Here is a 6,048-nt window from a genome sequence, read left to right on the forward strand (position 1 = left end):
TATTGTATCTAACATATACTTTAACATGTTTGACATGTATGGGACTGCCTACCATCTAGGGGAGGAGGTGGAGGGAAGGAGGAGAAAAGTTGGAACAGAAGTGTTTGCAAGGGTCAATGTTGAAAAATTCCCCATGTATATGTTTTATCAATAAAAACTATAATAATAAAAAATAATAAAATAAAATTATTATCCTATTTAGAGATCATTCAGCATTGATAATAATGCTTTCTTAAATTATAAAATTTCCCAATTTTTCAGTTTTCTTTTCTAAAGTTAAAATTATTTGTATTATGAATATAACAAAAATAAATAAGAATTTCCAAATACAGAGAATAGAAAAAAAATAATGAAACTTTAAGTCTCTACAATGTATACATTGTTTTTTTCTTTTTCTCTTTCTTTCTTTCTTTCCTTCCTTCCTTTTCTTCTTCCTTCCATCTTTTCATTCTTTCTTTCTTTCTTTTTTTTTTTTTTTGCTGAGGCAGTTGGGTTCAAGTGATTTGCCCAAGGTCACACAGCTAGGAAGTGTTAAGAATTTGAAGCCACATTTGAACTCAGGTCTTCCTGACTTCACAGCTGGTGCTCTATCCACTGTGCCACCTATCTGCCCTAAATGCTTTTCTTTTTAAACATAACAAATTTAATATGAAACTTGCAAAATTGCTTTGCTTCCATGTAATTATTTCTGGCATTTATTCTCTATTTTCTTTTATGCATTAAAAATTTTTTTCAATTTTTTTTTGTAGTAACATCTCTAGTGCTTCTCCCAAGCATAAGAAACTGAAAAAGCAAAAAAAGAAAATTTTGTAACAAATGTACAAAATAAAACAAAATAACTTCTCACACTAACCATGTATAAAAATGAATGTCTTATTCTATATATTGAATGTGGTATATAACATGAAATCAGTTACATGATTCATCATCAGTTTTCTGGAGTTGTGGCTGGTCATTGTGATAATCATAATTCTTAAATTTTTCAATTTTTTTGTTTATTTTTATAGTGTCATTATTTTATTAACTGATCACCTGGTACTATTCCCAGTTAACTCTTTTTCTTCTAATTTTAACAATACTTGTTCTCTCTATGCAAAACCTGATTTTATATAATCAAAATTTCCCATTTTGTCTCTTTGTTATATTCTTTATTTCTTGATTGGTCATGAATTTTCTCCCTATCCGTTGTTTCAAAATGCAATTTTTTCTTTATTTCTTTAATTTATTTAAAATGTGATCATTTTTATCTAATTCCTCTGTTTGAATTTTGCCTTCATACAATGATAATTAATTTCTGCCAGACAATTTTCTAATTTTTTTCTATCAGTTTTGTCCTTACTCCAGTAGCTGCAGTGTATAGGTTTACTAAAGACTATGCTACTATGTTCATTTTTGTCTTTTTTCAGCCTCCTTAAATCTGTGGCTTCTATTTCCTCTACAATTCAAGTATTTCTCCTTACCAAGGTTTATCTCTCTGTCTCTATGTCTAAAATCTGACACAGAGAAGGTTTCCCATGAAGATTTAAATTCAGATAAAACTGCTGAAAAAAACACACATTGGTTTGATAAGACTTCTTCACGGTGCTTGGTGCTTGTCCTGTGGGTTGTGGTGTTGTTATTACTGTGTTATCCTGAAATATTAGGACGCTTTTCTAGATCTTTCTCCCCTGTCTTTTCAGAGGTTGTAGCTCAAGAAAGGATTTCTTATCTAAAAGAAAAAAGAGGGAATTGTTAGGTATGGGACTCTGCAGAAAGGGAGTACAGAGGCCACTGTGACCTTTGATGCACCATGAGTTTCCTGCCACGTTGCAGAAACACTCTTGTTGAGGAAGGAGCAGTGATGTGCTCCTGGGAAAGGGGATGAGGGTAACAGTGCAGTTGCTCATACACAGGGATGCCTTGAAGGGCCTCCCCCCTGTGAGCGAGTTGCTGAAGTGGCTGGGTTGGCTCTCTTCCCATTGGCAGATACCTTGCACACGCAAAGCCCATGAGCTCTTGTCTGAATGATGACTGGGGATTGCCTGTTGTTCACTGATCACACTTGCAAAAATGCCTGTCAACCATGCTGTGGCTGCATAATAAACTGGAGCTCTTTTCCCACTCTATGAGTCTCCTGCCTCATTCATCTAGCTTCTGAAAACAAAGGGTGCTAATATTTGAGCTATCAACCAGGACAGCTGCAACATAACCTATTTGGGAGTCTACCTGTGAAGGTCAAGTCAGGAACTATAGGAAAACAGCTGCAAAACATTTTCCTCACAAAGAAAGTCAGATCTAATGAATTGGAAAAACATTGAGTGCTCATGGGTAGGCCGAGCAAAGACTGCCTAAATTAATCTACTTATTCAGTGCCACACCAATCAAACTCCCAAGAAGTTATTTAATGGATCGAGAAAAAATAATAACAAAATTCATCTGGCAGAATACGAGATCAAGAATTTCAAGGGAATTAATGAAAAAAAACTGCTAGTGAAGGGGGTTTAGCTGTGGCAGATCTAAAACCATATCATAAAGCAGCAGTTCATCAAACCCATTCGGTTCTGGCAAAGAAACAGAGCAGCCGATCTCTGAAACAGATTAGGCTCACGGGGCAAAATAGTCAATTGCTATAATAGCCTAGTATTTAACAAAGCCCTAAACCCCAGCTTTTAGGATAAAAACTCACCATTTGACAAAAACCGCTGGGAAAATTGGACACTAGGATGGCAGAAACTAGGTGCTGACCCACAGCTAACACCCTATACTGTCATGGGGTCATGATTTATACACAGAGTGATGTCATAGGGGCAGCTACTTGGTGTAGCAGGTGGAGCACCCCTAACCCTAACCTAAATTCTCACTTTAGTCATGAGGAGCTAAGTTCAAATCTGGCCTCAGACACTTCACATTTCCTGGGTGTGTGACCCTGGGCAAGTCACTTAGCCCCAATTGCCTCAGGGGGAAAAAGAGTGAGATTAAAGGAAATTAGATGAAGAAATGATCCTTTACCTCTCAGATCTTTGCAGACCGGGAAGCCCGTGGGAGGACTAGATGTAAATGCACAGAAGGGCCCAGTTCCATTGGGAGGTATTGGGAGATTCCTGGACACTGATTACAAAGCTCCTCCCTGGTTGCCTGAGGAAGGCGGCCATAATTGTGAGGGTTGGTGTTCAGTTAACAGCTCACGGCCCATGATAAGCAATGCCCAGGAGAAATACAAAAACGCCATTTTACTGTCTATAATCTCATTAAACCGAGCCTGAAATCAGAACCAGAAAAAGAGGGTGGGGAGTTTACAGCTGAGCACAAACAGGCCCATCTCTCAGCAGCAGATGTCCCTCTCCTGAGCCAGAGGGGGACAATCCTGAATGGCCTCCCCTCCCCCCCTTCGCCCCGCCCTGCTCCTGTGTCTGTCCCCATTTACAGCCTCTCAAAGGCTCCCCTGACCCAAAGCCCAAAATGGGAGAAGAAATGAGGAAATGGGAACCTGAAATCCAGCACAGAGACAATGGCCACATCTAGCGGGCAAGAAGCACAAGGCAGCCCAGTGCACTCCATCTTCCCTTCCCAAGGCTGTGCTACAGCCAGAGACCGAGGAGACGGGGGAGGGGAGGAGGCTGTCCCGTTACGGAGGAGGAGGAGACCCTGTTACCCCGGCAGAGAAGAGGCAGGCAGGACGGCCCCGGCGGCCACTTACTCGGATCACAGAAATTGGCTTTAGGAGGAGAAAGCAGGGGCCTGAGGGGGACGGCCGACAATCCCACCTCCGCCTGCTGGGAACCTGTCCCAGTGACTTCCCGGGGTTTCTCTCAAAAGCTGGGTCACTGACGTCAGTCAGATAATCGTTCCCAGAGTCAGAACCCAAACGGTGGCGGGGATGCTCCCGAGGGATTTCATCTCCAGAGCAAGTTTCACGAAGCAGAGTTTTTACCTCCTAAACTCTCTGTCCCCCGGCCCTGCAGAGCCCGGCCCGCATCCGATGCCGGCTTGTCAGGCCGAAACCCTGCTCCGGGGGCTTCAGAAAGCTCCGGGTCCCATTTCCTGTCATTCTGCTCCCCAAGGAGACCCTGCCGCCCTTCTTACATGCTGGGGAAGGGACAGGTTTCTGAGAACTTGGGGTTAGCCGGAAACCGAACAAACTTCCTGCAAGTTCCTGGCCTGGCTCAGCAGTAGAACCTCGGACACAGCGTCCCCAGTGACGGAGCCTTAAACAGCCCGGGACGTGGAAGAGAAAGGCAAACACTCAGTTATTAGCACCGTATAACCATAAGCTATTTCGTTAAATAACAGAAGCAAGTACAGTGAAAGGAAGTTCATTTAACCATCAAGGGAGACAGAGAAGCTTGGGGGGTGAGCTCCAGTGAGAGGGTTTGTTTTCTCACTTCTAAGGAGCAGCCACACCCAGTGGGGGAAGGGGGGACTAAGCCTTTACCTTCCTAAGCCAATACAAATGACTGGTGGGCAGTTTTCTGTCCCAAATTTCAGATTAACCACCAAAAATCCCAATCAAAGAGCTATAAACGTCAAGGTGAAGAGCCTGGAACTCTACAGCCAGAACCAAGCTTTTTCCAAACCAGACAAGTGCACAAACGAGGGCAATGGACCCCAGAACAGGGGCTGAGTCCACTTCCCCTGCCCGTACAAACCTAATTTAGAATCCCTGAGACAAGTAGGGAAAAAGCCCTGGTAGAGATTCCTGTAGCTCTCTAGTCCCATCCTTGGGGGAGGTGGTCAGTCTGAGATCCAAGGTGCGTCAAAGCCCTGAGACCCTCCCTCTGTAGAGACCTTGCACAGTCCCACCTTGCCCTGTCCTGTCAGGAACCCCAGTCATGTCCAGGTTTCCTTTTCCCAATAAAATCTACTCATGGGCCTCCCCATGGCTGCTGCCTTCATTTGAGTCAGTCTGCCAAAGCCCGCTGCTCTGTGTGGCTTTCCACTTCTCCTTCTCCCATACCAGGCGCTATCTCTCCTAACTCCACCATGCTTCCCATTCTCTGTATGGCTGACTAGCTTTCAGGGTGCTAAGTCCCTTTCAGGATTAAGCCTGCAAGCTAAGGGCATGCCCCAGCCTCATGGGGGGTTTTCTTTCTCTTGGCAAAGGGCAAGTTCCACTCAGGAACTTCTACATCACCCACATCATTTGGGTACTTTAACCTCATTGAGTGCCCACCCAACATCTCACTCTGCTCTCTGGGCCCAATATCCTGTTCCTTTCTGTGCCAACATCATAACCCACAACTCAATACTACTTAACAATTCTAGGTTTCAATATTGAAACAATAGCCCCAAATAACGTAATCAGCAACCTCACAATTTTCCTGAGTGATAGAACATAATCTATCATAAAGATGGGCAAGAAGCTCAGGTGATTTACAGCTGGGTATCCTTTTTTTTTCTGAGGCAATTGGGGCTAATTGACTTGACTAGGTTCACAGGGCTAGAAAGTGTTGTGTCTGAGTGCAGATTTGAACTCAGGACCTCCTCCCTTCAGGGCTGGTGTTCTGGTCACTGTGCCACCTAGCTGCCCCAGAGCTTACATTTTTTGGGGGTAAGATGTCCTTTGTTATTCTTTGGTGGATTGTGAGTTTCAATTTTTTACTTTGTTTTATTTCTTCAATTAAATTTTCATAATTGTGGAAACCAAATGGCCATTTATTTCTCACAGTAAGTCTATGTTTCCCACTTGAGGACTACTTTAATTGAATGCCAGAAATTTGGGGATGTTGTTTAATCATTTTCATTTTCCTTTGCAAACTTATCATTTCTGAGATCCTGGAATCTTTGTTCTCTGACTCTGTCATTATTTCACGTCACTGCTAAACCTCCATTTAGGGTTGGATCTTTTGTTGGCCATCCCAGTACCAGTTTCCCTTCTTAATCATCAGGGAATGTAGCCGAGAACTCCCCTGATTCACAGATGAATGCGGGAAAGAATTATTTCACATTCTTGCAAGAATGGATGCACACAGCCAGTCTCTGCCCCAGAGGAACTTACTTCCTAGAAGGAGAAAGTAATGGAAGAGGGCTGGGGGGGGAAATCAAATATTCTTTTCAAATATTAGGCCACAG

The 6,048-nt window shown here is 43.0% G+C and overlaps 1 long non-coding RNA gene across 2 annotated transcripts; it reads right to left on the minus strand.

Annotated features, from left to right (window-relative positions):
• Window positions 1-245: 245 nt before the first annotated feature.
• LOC127556956 (uncharacterized) lies at window positions 246-5,839 on the minus strand. Of its 2 annotated transcripts, none has more exons than XR_007952586.1 (3): window positions 3,911-5,839; window positions 2,989-3,238; window positions 246-1,708 (listed from the first exon to the last, which is right to left on the minus strand). It is a non-coding gene; the product is annotated as an uncharacterized LOC127556956 (long non-coding RNA). The 2 variants fall into 2 exon arrangements; XR_007952585.1 differs by lacking the exon at window positions 3,911-5,839 and adding an exon at window positions 3,677-3,902.
• Window positions 5,840-6,048: the final 209 nt, after the last annotated feature.

The sequence above is a fragment of the Antechinus flavipes genome, chromosome 3 (assembly GCF_016432865.1).
Source record: "Antechinus flavipes isolate AdamAnt ecotype Samford, QLD, Australia chromosome 3, AdamAnt_v2, whole genome shotgun sequence".
In the NCBI taxonomy this organism is placed as follows: domain Eukaryota; kingdom Metazoa; phylum Chordata; class Mammalia; order Dasyuromorphia; family Dasyuridae; genus Antechinus; species Antechinus flavipes.